At 38.1% G+C, this 18,417-nt stretch overlaps 1 protein-coding gene across 2 annotated transcripts in view; it reads left to right on the forward strand.

Annotated features, from left to right (window-relative positions):
* The first annotated feature begins 4,423 nt into the window (after window positions 1–4,423).
* LOC134527956 (uncharacterized) overlaps window positions 4,424–18,417 on the forward strand; it is a 1,033,783-nt gene continuing 1,019,789 nt past the window's right edge. Inside the window, exon 1 of one of the 2 annotated variants that reach the window (XM_063361049.1) lies at window positions 4,424–5,242. The gene's annotated coding sequence lies outside the window, so the exon portion shown is untranslated. The remainder of the gene's footprint in view (window positions 5,243–18,417) is intronic. The other variant, XM_063361048.1, reaches the window with a different exon arrangement.

Raw genomic sequence — 18,417 nt, forward strand, 5'->3', positions numbered from 1 at the left:
TAATTAAACCATCTCGGTCCCCTCCAACAGTCGACACAAATCTCTGGAGTCGGCGTTTACGCTTCAGGCACCAGAAATGAACCAAATACTAAACGATACCGTGACCCTCCGAAGGCCGGTCTCGTCTGTTCTCCTCCAAGGCTGTATTCAGACTGCCCCCTCCCAGGGTGTCCACAAGGAAAAAAATATTTTGTACCAACTTAGGCGAGAAAAAAGTACTAGATTTGAAAAAAAAAAGTACTAAATTATAATTTTTTATGGTTTTAACAATTTAGGAAGTTATTATGGCATTGCAATGCTTGAACTTAAATATCACACCACACACACATAAATTCCATAGTTTTTAAAAATAATTACGCTTAGTAATAAAACATATTGGAGTTACCGTAATTAAAGAAAAAATAGTACTAGATCTGAGCGTAAATGTACTAGACCACTAAAAAACTTATAAAAGTACTAGATCTAGTACGAAAGTACTAACTGAACTGTGGACACCCTGCCCCCTCCTCGGGTGGCTGTCCCGTGCCCCCGGACTTTCCAGTTCCACCAATCATCGCCGCACAAACTCCTAGGCTCCGCCCCCGCAGCCAGATTTCATCCTTGTGGACGGACTTAATGTGACTTATGTGACATTAAATCTTACTGAAAACACATTAATATTTTCTCGATACATACATCCAGATATAATTACAAGTAAATTAAATAAATGAAATGGGGGTATCACAATCTAATTGATGCTCCGTTTTGGTTAGACGTCTTGAAAAAAAAAACACAGATTTAAATGACTTTTCTTATGACAGTGATTGTTTTTAACGTTTGAGATTCTAATTCGTACTATTATCAGACGTTAACAAGCAACATTTCCGCAATGTTTTGGACGGAACAATATGGTGACGGCGAGGTTTAAAATGACTTAAACTACGTCACAGCATTGCCGTCCCCTGACGATTCCTAGCTCTATGCCCACAGCAATGAAACTAATTTCTAAAACAAATTATGTTAGGTATAATTTAACTGCGTAGATGACCGTTACAAATTTAATTCCAAATTACGTGGTTGTGAATCGTTATCCATAGAGAGTATATAGGTATTTAATTTGGAAAAATTAAGATATTTTTTATTATATAATTTTTATCAAACTTTATATTGCCTCTGTTGTGTCACAGCGTTTGAGGCAAGGGTAGTGATGGTTTTCACAGACTTGGGGTGTAGTTAGTCTGTAACTAAGTTTGAACTAAGTCAGTTCTTATTAAGTTTTCTGATAGCCGAAAATGGTAATTTAAAATATCCACGAAAAAAAATGTACACCGCGAAACTAAAAATTTAAAACTATAGCTAAATATTGATCGTTTTGATTCACGGTGAAAGCTAAATTTTAAGCTTGATCTGAATTTCTCAGCTCAAAATCTTAACTTTTTACGGAACGTTGTTTAACTTGTAAACTATTTATATTGCTTGACTATAATGAAATAACATATTTTGCGTTTTTTGCCATAATTAGCTGCCAAACTATCACTTTTAAAACGTTACGGGCTTACACTAACAAGAAACAACTACATTGTACACAACTGCACCAAATCCAATATATTCGTTCAGGCGACTCTGTCGTCTTCAATAGACCGGTGACGTATTTTTGTGAATAAATCTTTGGATACATTTCCGAGACAAAATAGAGAGAAGTTTCACACAGTACGTACAACAGAGCTGTACCTAGCATGACTTGACTGCTAGCTGAAACTGATGATCAGAAGCTATCTGAAACTTAAACAAATACAACGCGCTCAGATAGATTTATTCTTGATGATAATACCTTCAGTTACGACCTACTCCTCCCCTCACCCAAAAAAAAAAAGATGGACCTGCAAGCATGATAGTATTACGCAGAAAAACTAATTGTTCAGCAAAGGGATCCTACAAACGTATCTGTTTTAATATCCAGTCAAATTGGACTTTTTTTTTTCAAGAATCCTTGGTTCAGATTATGCATTTCATACAATTTTCTGGTTTTAAATGAGTTTAATTTATATCATCTGTTGACTGCAGTGTATTGCACAAATCGACACTTCAAATATTAACACGCGGTGTTGCCCACAGATGTTAAGTAGTCGAAATACCATCATTATTTAAACTTGCCAATGTTCATATCACACGACATGATTCGTATCACACGTCACGCGCAATAGACAACACGTCGCGGGTCGGTGTTCCAAGCATGCGTGTGTGACGGAAAACGGTCCACTTCGCGTTCAGCTTGTGTTTCCGCGCCGCGGCCGATGCGAATCCGGCTGTTTAGAATGACAATACCGCCGCGCCGTCGAGCGAGCAGGGAGGCAGACACGCCAACTGCGTCCCTAGTCATTGTCCTGCGTCGAGCGAATCAGTCCGCGGGGTTTTGTTTTGTAGTTCCCCGGGCAGCCGTCGCAGCGCTCGGCGCGGGCTCCCGTCATGCCTGCCAACCCTCGCGCGGGGAATGTTACTACAGCGCGGATCACTGTGTACGCAGAGCGCACAGAGGATGCGTGTCCCAGCTCGCCTCTACACTCTCGATAAACTTCCTATAGTCATTCCAGTCCACAGAAACTAAACATTTATCTCTATCTTGGCCCGACACATTAAGCAAATAACATATTTAAAAATGAAAACCGTTATACATAAGCTAGAACAGGTGAAATGAATTTCCACATAGCTTGAGCCATTTTGTTTTCAGGACTTCCTACATACCAAATGAGTCGAAAAATTTTCTCGTGTTATTTCTAACACATGAAATGTTACATAGTTCATGTATATATTATATATAAGTAATTAAGCTTTATCGATGCTGTTAAGTACCTATATAGAACGAGCCAGAATTCGACCAAAAAAGTTCGGCAACAGGTACACAGAAAAATGCAAGAAAAATAAATTGTGTCAATTTTTTTCAATATAATCAATTGACAGCGAAAAGTTTTGCTGCAATGGTGGTAGAACTTTGTTTAACTAAAAAAAAAAATTTCCTGGTGGTCAGTGTTCCATTTTAATACCTTTTCTGTTATTCTGCAATGAAATAACTGTTCAGCTCGAACTTCAAGGTTTCATATACTAGTCTTGGGAAGCACCTAATACCATATATATTATATATATTATATATATATACATACGCATTTAATTTTTTGTGATGAACATGCATCTGAAGTTTGTCGATTTAATTCTGACTCAGCTTGTCTATACGATAGGATAGTATAGTTGCTCTAATTGCCAGTCAGTAGTAAAAAAAAAAAAAAAAAAAAATAGTAGGTCAAAACATACGCATAAAACTATTTTTTTTTTTTTGTAATATACGTTTTCATTCTTAAGTTGTTGACCACGTAATCGACCAACGTCGGTCATCACGTGTTCGGAGATTCATAATTAACTGAGCTGAAAGAATACACTTATACTTACGGTTCCTCTCTAAAGTAACTTAACACATTGAAGCAAAGTTTTATAAAAATAATTATTTACTTTTTATAATGTATTATTAATCAAAACAGACAATAGCATAAGCTAGGAAGTAATCAATTTTTCCATGGCTAAATAAACAGCGAAGCAGCTCATGATATATTGGCTTACGATTATTTTTTATATAATAAATTCATATACCTTAGCCAGTAGAATTGTAAAAATAGACTGACTTTTATTTTTTAACTTGGTCACCCGCTGTCAATCGATTTTATAATATTCTTCTACGTCAAACTACCACCGCTTTTATTCTCTCGCCCATTTTCAGCTCTTCTTTTCAAAACTAATTGTTTAATAAAATGAAATTTTGTACTATTTATAGTTTGGGTTAAGTAATCACTCTTCAAATCGCTGCCTCTTTCAGCCCGTTGCAAATACTCCCACAACGTGAGCATGTTGACCAGTCGTACAATAAATACTGATTTCGCCTTCTGAACATGAGTTCGGCGTTGGCAAAAATTTCGTTTGCGTTTGTTTACATTAGGTATTCCAAAAAAACTAGCGCGTCTGATAAAATTATTGCGTGTAAATCTATGATGACACGTTTTGCGAGTTTCGATCAATGAAATCACAGAATATAAAACCTCCTCATATTTAAACTCAAACGTTCTGATTTACGATTTTATAACTTTAGCCTCTGTTGACAGTTCTGATGTCATATGATTACTCTAAAGTATTGCGATCACAAGTTTGTGCGTGTTAATCACATGAGACGTCTTTCGGTCTTAAATAGGTCAAATTCACGCCGGCAATTATTCCGACAAACGAACGTGAAAATAATTAGTATTAAATTCAAGTGTTTTGGTTAGTCGAGACGATGACTAGTAATAGCGAAACGCAAATTGCAACGCTCAAGAGTGGGAAGTTCAAAAGGGAGAGGGGGAAGGGTAATATTGATAGCTTCAATCCTGACTCAGGCAAGCGTAAGTGCGCATTTCTCGTTACGAAGGAGATGAAAAAAAAATAATATTTTTATCTCTAAAAATTAATTGAAATTTAGTTAGATCTGTTAAAATTTGCCTAGACATTTTCAAACGTGTGCGAATTAATTATTTTGTAATTGTGTAATTTATTTTTTCGTTTCATCGATCAAGCGTGAAGTTCCACTTCTAGCGCACGAGGTGGCGACGCACCCATTTTTGCTTTCATTTCAGCTGTATTATAGCCTGTCAACTCTTCTTTCAAACACAATGGCGTAATCGAAGGTTGTTTTCCGAAAGTGCTGCGATTAGCGCGAGCGCGGGGGTCCTCGGGTTCGCGGCTGGCGGCCCTGGGAGGAGGAGGGTTTTTCGTCGCGCGGCGCGTCACGTTGGCAGCGCCGGCCCGCGCGGGAGGGGGGACCAGCCCGCCACAACCGCCCGAGCCTGCTCCAGCCTCAGTTGCTCGCCGGCTGTCGTGGCAAGGGGTTGGAGTGTAGCGCGCGCTGTCGTCCGCCCGGGTGTTTTCACAGGCGTTTCCGTTCCGGGCGAAGGAGCCGAATCAATACCTCGCGTGCCCGGAGACCGAGGTGATGTGAGATCCCGCGCCGGAGACACAGTGACGTCGTGGTTCGGCCACATGGGGGCCTCGTGCCGTTCGCGCTCAAGTCTCGTGTCAACTGCGGGAGTTTGCTTGTGGTGAGCCGTTGTCACGGTCAGTTTCGCCAGACGCCAGCAAAATGCTCACGTGGTGTGTTTTTGTCGTCAGCCATTCAAGAACCAAGCTGTAAGAACGGCCCAGCAGACACTTCTCTTCATCGCGTGAGAAGGGAACTTACCACAATAAGGTTAGTTTGTGTGCCATGACCCTCGAGTACACCCAAGTATTTTAATTCTAGACAACTCTTTTGAAATGCCATTTGAATTGGTCTATATCGTCGCTTCACGTTTCGTTTCAAAGACCGTCTGTCTTTCAGAATTGAGTTGCCGGAACGTCTTGACATTTCGTTTGGCGTAAATTCTGACCTTTGACCTACTGTTCGTAGAGTCGTTAACATTGTAATGTTGAGGACGTCATCTTGAGCATGTGCAGTGTTAAACTCGAGGATGATTCAAATCGCTGGCGGGGTCAACATTTCAAATGGCATTTCGGGCGCCAAGCTGGTTGTTTATCACAGAGTTTCTAGGAGCGACCGCAAGGCGGCGGCAGGTGCGCTTACTCAGCTGGTAGATAGTAGTGAATCTTACTGCCTTGCTATCTTTTATCTGATAAGATTGCTTCAGTGTGCCACGATGATCTAAAATTTTTGTGTGTTGTCATTGGTTTATTTTGTTTAGTTATTATTTATTGGGCTGCCTCAGTTAAGCTTCCTCGACGATTTTTTTTTACTTTAAAAGCTTCTTACTAGCAACATTTATGGGTTAATGTGTGTGTGATTTTTGTATTATTTTAGTACAGTTAATTTTCAATTAATAAATATTTTTTTCTTGCATTCACTGTCGAACCGGTGATTAGGAAACAAGTTTTGTTTCTGTAATCGAGAGATAAGCTTCCATTTAATTAATGAATCTGTCAGTTATTAGGAATTGTGCTCATTTCTGAGTTAGAACCTATCCAACAAATATGTGAATGAGAAAGACAATCACTGCTTGTTTTGTAAGTACAAACCAAATTTGCTCGGAGATCAAGTATAAAGGTTGTATTAACAGTATTGCGGTATTTAAGCAATTCAATATTATATGTGACTTCAGTGACATGCCACGTAAACTACGAAACTTACTGCTGTTCTAACTAAAGAAAATATCATTAATTTTTTTCAGAAGAAATGCTAATTTTTATTGCCACTAAAATTTCGTATTACAATAATTAGTTTTAATATCTAATATCGGTTTTAAACCGTATGTAAACGTAACTTTATTTCTTCTATAAGGGTTCGTTGTAGGCATTAATAATGATAAATATTCGTAAGTTCCGATTAAGATTCAGACACTATTGTCATTTTGTAAGTTAATAAACATTAATATCGTACGACCTAAAATATTCTATCATGAAAATTCTTTTTATATTTAAAGTAAGTTATTAAAGTTACTGTTTGTTATAAATTAGTTGGCTCGTTATAAATATTTGAAGTAAATTAAACCAAAGTCAAACAAGTTGACCGCAAGTGATACGTTCAAATAATATATCTTTTTTTTATGTTCAGCTTACTTTGAAACAAATGAAATAAATAATAAATATAACACCATTTGCGAGAATGTTTGAACATGTACGTGTTCAGTAAATATTTTAGTTATAAAACACCACAAGATAATTGCTTTGCAATCAGAATAATATGCGTAGTGCACAGGACGCCTTTGGCATTTATTTCAAGTAAAGTAGTTTAGTGCGCGGTTACTTGTATTTATTTTTCCGTCGCGTAGTATATTTTTCCCTTCGCGTCCTTTTAAGTGCGATTTGTTTACCCGTTAGTGTTGACTGTTCGCTACCAATTACGTACCTTCAACTAGACCTGATATGGTGGGTATTTGGTGGTTGGTTGCCTGGCGAGGAGGCGCTAAGGCAGAGGTGCCCCCCCCCCCCCCCAAAAACATTATGACTTCCCCCCCCCCCCCCCCGAATTTTTATATGCCATTTTCTCAATGATTTACTCAATTATTTTATAATATTATACTTTTTTAGTATTATATTTTATCACATTTTGCATTAATTAAAACTGATTTTCTAATAATAATTTTGGTCATATCAGGTAATATTTCCATCCTGAACCGACAGATGCCGAACTGCTTTTGTTGAGGAAAGTGCGGGGTTGCCAATTTGATTTACAAGATCCCTTTCAATTATCAAAGCACCAGAAACCTATATTCACATTAGAAGCTATAATTATGTAAATAATATATACATTTTTCTCGTCTTTTAACCCCCCCCCCCCCTGAAATTTTAATGACGCAGTCTGCGTCGTTACCCCCCTTGTGGGCACCCCTGGCTAAGGGCGACACTGGCTCGCTTATCACACGCCTCTTCGCCTCTAAGCCCCAGGCACAGAACTGGCGTGTATTTTCTCGCATCGGTAACTCCTCTATGGAAATTTAAGTGGTGATATTATCATTTTTTATCGTGGAATATTACATATAGAGGATAATTGAACGTACCTATCTTGTTTACCAAAATTTTTTCACCCTAAAACACCATTGTAAACACACATGTTCGCTTGTTTCGCTGTTAAAAAAAACGCGCTAAATAAAAAAACTACCATAGGAAAGTGCAATGCCTTTTTAATGATGTTCACAATCAGAAGTCTTTGAGAAATCTTGAACGGTTCGTAAATGGCGCGCTAACAACTGGAGCTCTGCACATGCCGTTTGGCGGGCCAGCCAGCCAGGCGTCCACGTGAACACAGAATGTTGAAAAGAGTGCGGTTTGGACCAACTGCGCTTGCGTGATGGGGGTTTGATCGTCGCGGGAGGCGGTCTCGGCCGAGCATCGGCTCCAAGCCTCGCCGCCGAGACTCGATGGCCGGCGGTGGTCTGGCAGCACGGCCGCGCCATAAACAAGCCTCTCGATGTAGAGAGAGAGAGAGAGAGAGAGAGAGAGAGAGAGAGAGAGAGAGAGAGAGAGAGAGAGGACGGAGACCTGTTTTGGAACTAAAAATGAGCGACAGCGCGAGCTTTTTTCTTCTTCTTTTTTTATCGACTGCCGACCATTGAACGCGCATTACGAAACGAGGCAGGAAGGCTGCAGCCGATAAACTCCGTTTGTTAAAGGCGCCAAGTCGGAGATGAAAGGATTGTTTTGAGTGCGCCCATTGGCTGTAGCTAACCAGAAGGCAGAAAGGGATTCCGGAGGAGGGGAAACGGAGACATTGCTATCGTTACCAGACAACAGACGCCTACAAAAGATTACCGGTTTGCTTTTGAACTGCTGTCGGTTCTGGCATTCGTTATCGTCAAATGTACGGTGGTACAGACGAAACATCTAACTATAGATACGTAGCCTGTTTGTTGTAAATGATTACTCGAAATTTTCGAAGAATGTAAGTAAGTGACAAATCAGCCAAGGATATTCGTATAGCTAGCTACTGATACTTTCGTAAATTTATGGGTATTTATTTTACTTAATAAAAACGTAAAATGACAAGAATCATATTGGAGTGTTAAAAAGCCATCAACACTTTTCCTTCCCTTTCCATGTGCATATTTACCATGTTTTAAACAGAACGCGTAACTGGAATGACGATATCCTGCGTACTTTTTTACGAAGATCCAGCTGTGCGGAACTTCCAAAAGCCCATCGGTTCAATTGAGGAGCTTCCTTGGGTGAAAAGTCCGTGAGCTCGCTGCAGTCCTGGACAGTCAGGGTGTCCACATTCGAAGAACATAAACTATAGCGTGTGTGTCTTGCCACTTTAATGGCACTGCTTGATTAAATAATTAAATTTAAAAAAATAAAACTAAAGAGTGGTTGAAAAAACTTACGGTGCGGAACTCAATAGTGAATGCAACTTGTCATTTTTTCACATGTCACTACACGTTCCACAGTTAGTACTTTCGTACTAGATCTAGTACTTTTATAACTTTTTTAGTGGTCTAGCACAGATCTAGTACATTTTTTTAAATATAATAATATTATAGTAACTCCAATATGTTTTATTATTAAGCGTAATTATTTTTAAAAACTATGGAATGCAGTGGCGTAGCCAGGATTTGTGAATAGGGGGTGTTAAGAAGCATGCCCCCCCGTATTATAGCGGGGGGTCCGGGGGTCCTCCCCCGGGAAAATTTGGATTTTAAGGTGTAAAATAGTGCTATTTTAGCAGTTTTCGGTACTGAAATTTAAATATTGTAATGGTAAAAATTTTATTACTTTTAATATTAAATTTGTTTGAGTGATGAATAAGAAATTAATTAAAAATTTGGTGCTAAGGAGGGGGTTTGAACCCCTAACCCCCTCCCCCCCCTGGCTACGCCCCTGATGGAATGTATGTGTGTGTGGTGTGATATTTAAGTTCGAGCATTGCAATGTCATAATAACTTCCTAAATTGTTAAAAACCATAACCAATTATAATGAAGTACTTTTTTTTTCCTTCAAATCTAGTACTTTTTTCTCGCCTAAGTTGGTACGAAATAATTTTTCCTTGTGGACACCCTGCGGACAGTGCGTGCGACAGGCGTGGCGCGCGGAGACACGCTGACCCGCTGACCCCGCGGGTCAGTGAACTGTGTGATCTCCTTCGGCCCGTCAGCGGCGCGGACGTCGCCACCGGCGCCTCGCCGGTCGCGGTCGTCTCCGGAGGCGCTGCTTCCGGTTTGTCTTGACGCCGTCGGGAGACGGGGGAATTATCCCCACCACACGCCCCGAGCAGCACGAAGTCGTCCACCTGTTGGGCTGGCAGTTGCCTCTCCCTGACTGTATTTTCTTTTTTGTAAATGGAACTGAAATTATCACGTAAAAACACAGATAATTTTACATGAAAGCAACTGTATCTCTACAAAAGCAAAATGGTCGACACGAATGCCATTCACACTGGGATCGGTTTCTTGCCCGGACATTTATGATTGTGTTATCCCAGTTTCTTCATTAGTTAAATTTATTCGTTAGCCGTTCCCGAAATATATTTTCAAATATAACTGCGCACATTAATAAGCATGATAAAAAAAATAAAAACCATTTGTTGAATTTTCAATCATCTTTTCTCATGGTTTAAAAAAAAATATGATTGCATTAAACATCAATGAATATTTTAAATTTTCGTAAGAGTGAATGTATGTGTGGGGGTGTGTTTGTAGTATTATTTCTAAAAACGCATGAATACATGCAATAATAACCATAGAAAATGTGTTGTAAAAATTTACAGTAGTTTTCTGGTAGTATTAAAAATTATTTCGTAGCAAGTGGTTTCAAAAGGAATCTGTATAAAAGCAAAAAAAAAAAATAAAATTGTATCCATAACCTGTCAATTACCTGCCGTAATTCGACGAAAAAAACTGTTTTGCAGTCTTCGTTAATTTTACGGCTGTTTAGTTTTCCTGATTAGAACATGACCTCACATGGATCTCTTCTAGTAATAACAAAACCATCGAAAACTTGTTAGATCTACAGTAATTGTTTCCCCCTCCCCTTTTCTCGTGCCTGTTTATCTTGTTTACAACAGAACACACACTCTTATGTCGTAATTTGCCGAAGTTTCTACGGAAACCCGGGTTTGTGGAACTTCGAAAAATTTATTTTATCGGAGGTGCATTCCTCATTGGTAAGTCTGTTGCATTTTCTTTAATTTCTACCGGAGCAGTGTTGCCTGCAGAAAAGAAACTGGAAGAGTAACACACACACCGGAGGTTTTCGCACTATTAGCACCCGCGGATCTCCCCCCCCCCCCCTTTACCATCTTCTGTTCACTCACTCACTCACTCACTCACTCACTCACTCACTCACTCGCGCCCTATTTCCATTAGTTATACCTCTTCCTGGTCATCCAGCACTAGGACAGTGTTTGGCTGTGGTGAACGAAGACGGGCGATTAGTCGACCTTCGCACGCCGATTGTGGCCCGCGTAACCGGGCAGTTATCGCACTTACGTCCGCAGGTAACCCAAGGCCTTTAGCAAGAGTAGCCTCGCGCGGAGACCGCCCAAACTCGTGCAGTCACACTACAGCGTTGACTGGTAACTTGAAGAAAACTACGACAACCAGCGCTAAATAAAAACGCTCAAGACAAAACTTGGAAGATTTCATATTTTATTATCTAATGGCGTAAATGCATAGATTTTAAGCCCTAAATATACCTACAACGTAACAAGATCTCATTCATAATACACAATCTTGGCACGACATGTGTTTATACTAATTGACCCTCGTATCTAAAATATTTGACACTTTTGAAACAGTTTCACGTGTAGTGACCGCCTATATAGGTATTTTGGTTTGGTAAAATGTATCAAGTATTGGAGCATGAGTACATAGGCGCAGGGCATTTCGTAAATAGGTAATTTATAGCTTTTATTTAGTCATTATAGTATGTAATACTTTGTACAGATGTATTAGAAATGCCAAAAAAAGATCCTAGTTTAACATATTGTAAAAATACCACATAAATATATGTTCCTTCTGTTCGTCTGAAAAGTCAAAGCGAATGCTCATTATCATATAAGGCGTGCCATGGAAAAAAAGAGTTTAAAAAGCGTGCGCTGTGAAGCGAATTCAGAGGCTCGTTGTTATTCACAGGTTGCCATGGTAATGAATCTCTGTTTTTCCTTAACTTTCATTTAACAACTGGCACGTGTAAAATCGTTTTGTTCACTTCATCTCGAGTTTAACTTGGACAGCTTCTATTCGAGGAGTGACCCTCACTCTTGTTATGCATGAGGAGCCCGCTTCGTACTACATTACCGTCGTCAGTGCTAGACTTAGTTATCCCAGGCAACACCGCGTTGGTGGTAACTACGACACACCTGAGGTGTTCTTGGCAAGCTTAGCATACGGGCTACCAATATGGAAGTGAGACGACTACACAATACAGCGCCCAGTGTTGCGTTTAGATCCTTGACCTGGCTTGGGAACCATCAACTACTAGCCGTTTGATCTGCAAGCTTGCAGTGCAGCATATTTGTCTGAAGATAAGGCGATCTCGAATGTATGTCGACATTCATTCATAATCTCAAAACTAAGCTATATATTTTTGCATACTGTTATAATAGTACAAACTAAATTCAATAGGTATTCTTAAAATAGTATTTAGTGTTTTAAGTGAGACACATTTAGCATAAGATAATATTTTTATTCGTTGTATACAAAAATAATCAATAAAAATACCGTTCATAAATACAACCATATATAAGTATAAATAAATACATCATCAGCACTTTGTTGCATTATAAAAATTGACAAATATCGTATTATTTATGTTATTCTCATTATTTTAAATATTATAGTTTATCAGCGAAATAATCATTGTTGATTGTAAATATATCGCTTTGTATTTTGTTTTTATTTTTTAGATTTTCGGATGCGATTATAGACAAATGAAAAGTTTTGACAATATTGCCAAAATGAGCAATAAAATGTTAGCTAATATTAAAAAAAAATACAGTATTAAAGGCGAGTCTTTTTCCTTCGTGGTACAGTTACGACCAAAAACATGAACAAAATGTGACCCAGCTGCGCAGGACCCAAATTGTAATACCAGCACTGGACAGTTGTGTGATATATATATATATATATATATAAACTGCTAAAAACACATTCACGGAGAGTGCATTTATTGCTGTGGTTTTGTAATGAAATATCATGAACAGCACATCGCTTGAATTAGTTTTAACGTTGAAGTAATATATAGTTCGTGGAATTATTCCTTGCTACCAATAATATACTTTAAAAATCGATGTATTCTTTTAACAAAAACTGATTTAATGAGCACAAAATGCAAACCAATTACGTAATAAGGTAATGACACTTGTTTTGGAACCACGCGCTATAATTTGGACCAAGAGTCAATATCAAAATAATAGCCTACATCAGCGTTATTTTATTGAAAAATACAGTTGCCAACGTGATTGGCTTTTGAATCAGTGCATGTGTTAATTTCAAAATATCCAACTATTAAATATAATCATAGTTGTCAATAAGATATATATTTTATTCATGTAAATTCACATCGAACGGGATTTCTCTCCAAATGCCTACACCACCAAATTCAAATGCAAAAGAAAAACTAACACTTAAAGGAAACATAGCACTAATTTTCCTATACCACGCGATTTAAAATCTGCTTGAGATATCCGAGTGGTGTCTGTTTATATAAAGTATTTAATAATACGTTGAGGACGGATGAGTAGTTCTATTTCAGTATTCAGTCTTAAACAGTTATTTTAGAATAGAGTGAAAATGGCTAAAACGCGTGTATTCAGGATAATTTTTAGGCGTGAAACATCCGATAAAGCACTCAAGAAACTTGCATTACATCTTTATCTTAATTTCTCTGCCATATAGTGATACTAGCTGATGACTCGGCGTTGCCCATGCTAAACACATCATAACATAAGGAAAATCACTACCAAGTTTCAGGTCAGCAGGACATACATTTGAAAAACTGGAAATTTAATTTTAAAGTCCCATCGATTGCACACAATCTCGATGCATCAGCAAAACCAGGACGCTAATCTTCATCTTCATTTTGTGGCAAGGCAGGTAAAACTTCTAGCCAAGACGTGACTGACGCACCAATCGATAGCGCGTTAAAAATTCAAGACAACGCCATCTACTGGCGAAGTTCTAAACTAAACTGTTGTTAGTGCCTTTAGTTAGTTCACTAGCAGCCGCGAGCTTCACTAAGCGGATGGGTTTCGCCAAGGATAAGTATAGGAAGTTTCCCGACCTGCCTCCTATGAGATTCTATTATAAAACTAAGTTTATCTCTTTTTTTCATTCCCTTAGGGATGGAATTTCATAATTATATGTAGTCTGTGTCACTCTCCAGCGCATAAACCATGTATATGCAAAAAAAAAAAAAATGTCGATCCGTTGCTCCGTCACTGCGTGAAAGAAGGAAAAACAGACGCAGACACACTTTCACATTTATAATGTTGGTACGGATGGTCACCGCTCAGTGTGTGTGTGTGACGAGCAGAATGCGCGCCAGTCCAGCTCGCCTCACTGACCCACATGCACCGCTGACTAGGGAAGTAGCTGTTGCGTGTGTTGGCGGCACTGGCGGTCGAGTCCCGGCGCGAGGAGAGGAGTTGTTCCCACGGTCGACGGCGCACTGAGGCCTTCATTCATGGCCGCGTCGGCGGCCCACCCGCCCGGGTCTCGCGTCTCTCCAGGAGCCAAGGGGGGTAGACGCCACGTTGGATTCAAACTGTTTTCAGGCCATTGCATTCGATTAGCCTTCTTCCTTGATGCAGTGATACAGCTTGAAGGATATAAAATCTGCGACTGCAAAATATGCGCTGCCTGCTGACAGTATTCTTATAAATAAATTCGGTGAAATTTCCTTATTGCCTATCCAGTTTATGTTAAATTCTTATAATTCAAATTTTCAAAATCAAATATATTTTGGTTATAGTACATTTTCACATCACAACACACATAACTGCTTACTTAATTATAATATTTTACGTTAAAACACAATTATGGATGTGTTAACACAGAAAATTTACTCCCAGGAACTGTTTTTTCCCTATTTTTTCATATTTCTCAGTGTAAGAATGAGTTTATTGTTGCCAAAACAAAGTGTCTTGTTTACTTAACACACCCCTTAGTATTAAACCAAACACATACAATTTAACCTAAAGGTTTTGGAAGGTAAACTAAAGTTCATAATATTTTAAATTATTTATTTTCGCGTCCATACATTAAAATAAATTTTACTTTTTTTCCACTTATCCAATACACTTCCACAAAAATGTAAAAAAAAACTTTTTGTCGATTATTTCTTACTTCATAAGTTGTTAAAAAGTAATTCATCGATTTGAAAAAAAAACATTGCTCCTAACTACTTATCTTCACAACTCGGTCATTTAAAGTGGAAAATATTTTTAACATCAAAATAATTATATCCATTACAAAACGTTTTGTAGTATGATTTGGATAATATCTCACATTTATTTCAGTAACCGTCACATCAAACAATACACTTAATACGAATCAGTAGTTTATTGGTTAAGCCCGCTTGTAAAGATTATAAAGTTAGTTTGTCAGTTTATTGGTTTGTAAGAAGTAAACTCGAAGGCTACTGCACAGATTTTAAAACATATTTCAAATTTATAACGCTACATTATTCAAGATGAACATAGCCAAGGTTATATTTTATTAAATAAAATATGTTAGTAAGATATATGAAAACTTGCAGTAAAATGTTCAAAACGATTGCATTGTATATTATAATATTTCACAGTATAATTCATCTCCACGGCAACGTCCGCTGTGTTTCCCCAGCCTCGAGCGTGAAATGTCGCTTTGTGTCCAGACTGTTCTATGGCGGTAGTCCATAGGACATCGTGAAAAACGGCGGTATACACATTGGATGTGCGAGCCATCTAGTGGACTATCGATGGGCCAGACATTTGACATTCATTTATATATAAGTTTTAATAGTGATTCTGAAAAGAAAAGTTGCTTTGATAATAATCGTTGTCTACTCGGGCGAAGCCGGGTATCACGGGTAGCATGAACTAATGTGAGCGCTTCTAAGAAGCGTCAATTTTTCTAGGGGAAAAAAAATAAATTATTTCCGGCAGATAGAATCATTAGCTCGGCAAGTTGCGTGTCCAGCGGTCATGTTTTAAAGATAAAAAGAAAGCGCGACAGCATCACACGACAAAAACATTTTTTTTTTCTTCCTAGCGGACCTAACGGATTCCAGTTTATAATTCTGTGCGTGCGTGATGCCATTTTCGTATTGCGTGCCGTGGTTTCCAGCTGAGGGCAGGCAGCGCGCCACCCGAGAAGCGACGCTCCAGAGAAGTGGCACGTCATTCCAGTTGGCGTCGTAACTTTTACCTCTCTCACCCTCCGAGAGTGTCGCCGTCGCCTTGGGTGGATGTTCGAGATGTCAGAACGATGTGGCATTTCAAAAACTTCATAGGCCTGCTCGTGTGCGATCCTGTTAATGTTTTTAGTTTTCAGTGTGTCACTAAAACGTTTTTTTTTCTTTTCAGAATAATTAAATCTTCTAATCTGGTGCAGAATGTGATAAGTCTTACACACAAAATTACAATAGTACGCAGGTACTTATAAAATGTTTTAACGTAAATAAATTTCCCATTTGAAAAGTTTTTTTTTTAATTGTCTAACCTGCGTCTTTATTGTAGACACTTTATCACATTACGGCATACCCTTGGGCAAGTAAAGATGTAGATTTATGTCACATAGACTTACCTACGGCAAAGTGACCTATTTAGTAGGCTCATAACAACTTGGATGTTCATGCATTGAGTCATATAGAAAAAATATTGTAAATATAACTTAAGTTTCGTCGTAATTAAAAAATATATATTCGTAAATTCACGCAAATTTTGTTAGTACTTTTTATGAGAACTTAAATTGCATAACCGTTGCGGTTACAGTGAGAATTTATTAACATATATAAGTTCAAACAAAGTTTGCGATTATGACTTAAGTTATTTGTTTGATGATACTCAGTAAAACGTTAAACAAATATGTTATTTATAACTTTTGGGCGTAGAATTTTCAAAGTTGTATTTTTTACTTCTCATGTAATTTTTTTAAATATTTATATGGATCATCAATGCCTTAGAATGTTTGAAAGACATCACGCTGACATAAACTTGTATATCTTAATCCACAGATCTTGTAGTGCGGGTGCACAATATTGACATACAAAATAATGAACGTACATATATATATTCGACCCTCGCCTAAGCCATCAGTGAGGCTAGCATAAGAGAGAACAGGGAAAAGTCAGGGGATTTTTTACGTAGTCAGAGAATATTTTTAATGACGAAGTAAATGATAAAGTTACATCACGTATTTATTTTCATTTGTACCGTTTCCAAGCACACACAGTATCTACACTGTATTTTTTTTTGTAAATGGAACAGAAATATTCATGTAAAATTACAGGCATTTGTAAATTTGTACATTTACATGAAAACAGCTATACCACTACAAAATAGTGTTCGCAGTATTACTATGTTCGGATTCTAACCAGAGCATTTATGCTTTGTGATATCCCAGTACTTCCAGTAGTTATTTGTTATAAACCGTTGTCTGAGTGTATTTCCTGTATTAGTTACGCATTTTAATAGGCACGATAAAACAAAATAAGGTAAAATTGTTGTATATTCGAGTAAGTATCTACTCAATGGTTTGAAGAAATTATGCTTGAACGAAACATCAATTAAATATTTTAAAATTGCGCCAACTTTCATAACAAAGGCTTAGTACTATCTCGAAAAATGTTTTTCGTATATGCAAAAATAAACATTGCAATGGAATGTAAAAAGTTTATATATATTTCTTTTAGTATTAAAAACTATTTCTTGGCAGCTGGTTTTCGAAGGAATATTTTGTAAAAGTTCAATGTGTTACAAAAAGTTGTTCACCCATTCTTTTTCTCGTAAGTATATCAGCACTTTGACCACGCGTATGGACTTCAGTGTTATTGACACTAGAGCGACAAAATAACTGGTGTTTGCTGTTGCGATAGTGAAGCGTAGTATGCCTACGAGTCGCGATTTTGGATTTTTAATTTTTTGATAGTTATTGGCGACTAAATAATATCAGTGGTTATAGGATAAATTTTTTTTCCCCACGGCCGGAAATATCAGTGAATATTTTATCACACCGCCACCGTTCACATGCAGTGGATGGCCTCACGTCGCTGTGAATTAGTATTGCCGATGCAACCGAGAGCGCAAGCCAGCTCTGAACGCCGCGACGGGGTTTCCAGCGTTCCTGATGAGTTATTCTCCGCCACGCCTCCGTTAGAAAAAAAGAGGGAGCCCCTTTCGAATTTTCTTCTTCTTTTTAGGTAGGAGTTGAAGGTCATCGGGCGCGTGGGAAAAAAATAAAAGAACGTTGCTTCTTGTCCCGAAAAAAAAAAGGTCTGGCAGGAAAAGCCGAATATTGATTTATTGGTATATTTTTTTATATATATAAATGGAAGATGTGACGAAGAATGCCTTTTTATTGGAATTGACTGAATACGGAGTTAACCCTTGGATTTAATGAACACATAAAATGGTCAAGAAAACGTTTTACAACAACGATCGACCACAAGCATGTATTGTCAATGCCTGAGGGCGGTAACAGATCTCAGTTCCGGAAACGTCCCAACTGTTGTCTTAGGAAGCTACGGTGTTCGTCTGTGTCTTCTTCGTTGTGGTGTCCAGAATACCTATATGTTGTTTTTTTTTTCACGTCGCTGGGTTTCGTCTGTACGTCTCTGTGTTGTTGTGTTGTTCATATTATTTGTTCAGTATCGTCATTGGGTTCGTCTGTTTGACGCTGTGTTGTTCGAGGTAGTTTTTTTTTGTCTTTATCTACTGTCCTTGTTGCTACTTTCTC

The sequence above is a fragment of the Bacillus rossius genome, chromosome 1 (assembly GCF_032445375.1).
Source record: "Bacillus rossius redtenbacheri isolate Brsri chromosome 1, Brsri_v3, whole genome shotgun sequence".
Taxonomy (NCBI): Eukaryota; Metazoa; Arthropoda; class Insecta; order Phasmatodea; family Bacillidae; genus Bacillus; species Bacillus rossius.